The 1,278-nt window shown below is 40.8% G+C and overlaps 1 non-coding gene across 1 annotated transcript; it reads left to right on the top strand.

Annotated features, from left to right (window-relative positions):
* Positions 1 to 853: 853 nt before the first annotated feature.
* On the top strand, positions 854 to 986 carry LOC126031923 (small nucleolar RNA SNORA51). Its single transcript, XR_007503730.1, has one exon. It is a non-coding gene; the product is annotated as a small nucleolar RNA SNORA51 (small nucleolar RNA).
* Positions 987 to 1,278: the final 292 nt, after the last annotated feature.

The raw sequence follows: 1,278 nt of genomic DNA, 5'->3' as shown, positions 1-1,278 counted from the left end.
AGATGCAAATCAAAACAACAATGAGATACCACCTCACACCACAGAGATTGGCACACATCACAGAGAATGAGAACAATCAGTCCTGGCAGGGATGTTGAGAGAAAGGAACTCTTATCCACTGCTGGTGGGAATGCCGTCTAGTCCAACCTCTATGGAAAGCCATATGGAGATTCCTCCAAAATCTGGAAATTGAGCTCCCATTTGACCCAGCTATTCCACTCCTAGGGATATACCCTAAGAACACAAGAATACAATACAAAAACCCCTTCCTCACACCTATATTTATTGTAGCACTATTCACAATAGCCAGGCTCTGGAAACAATCAAGATGCTCTCCACAAGACGAATGGCTAAAGAAACTGTGGTACATATACACAATGGAATATTATGCAGCCGTCAGGAGAGATGAAGTCATGAAATTTTCCTATACATGGATGTACATGGAATCTATCATGCTGAGTGAAATAAGTCAGAGGGAGAGAGAGAGACGCAGAATAGTCTCACTCATCTATGGGTTTTTATAAAAATAAACGTCATTTTTGTAACAATCCTCAGAGACAATGAGAGGAGGGCTGGAACACCAGCTCACTTCATGAAGCTCATCACAAAGAGTGGTGAATATGCTATGGAAATAATTACACAGAGAACTACCATAATTATGTGAATGAATGAGGGAACAGGAAAGCCTGTCTGGAGTACAGGTGGGGGTGGGGTGGGATGGAAGGAAATTTGGGACATTGGTGGTGGGAATGTTGCACTGGTGAAGGGGGGTTCTGAAACCTAATCACAATCATTTATGTAATCAAGATTTTTAAATAAAGGAAAAAATGAAGAAAAGAAAAAGAAAAGATAAGGCTTCCCAATGCTTACCACAGGCTGTGTTCTTTACACTGACTGTATAGAAAGAGGAGGTACAGAAAATACTTCCCATATACACCTCAAACCAGGTCCTTTGCCTGGTCTGTATTGTGAATGGGGGGACAAAAAAATGTCACCCCATTGTTGGAACCTTAGGCAATGCCTTGCTACAGATCCCTAAGGACAGTAGATATTAGTGCCTTCACATCAAAAACACATTTTCATGGGCCCTGAAGTTCTGCTTCAATTCTGTAGGACTTCTTGGGAAATGTTCTCTGACTGGCAAGGACATAAATATTGTGGTATTTCCTCTATATATCACCCATAATAGGTGAATATTAATGAGAAGAATTTCTTGTGTATTGTCATCAGTGTGTCTACATAAAAGAACCTGCTAACATACTCCATCAAGAGAGGCTA

The sequence above is a fragment of the Suncus etruscus genome, chromosome 15, assembly GCF_024139225.1.
Source record: "Suncus etruscus isolate mSunEtr1 chromosome 15, mSunEtr1.pri.cur, whole genome shotgun sequence".
Lineage (NCBI taxonomy): Eukaryota > Metazoa > Chordata > Mammalia > Eulipotyphla > Soricidae > Suncus > Suncus etruscus.
Note: the sequence above shows the minus strand (reverse complement) of the source record. Positions and strands in the feature narration are given on the sequence as shown.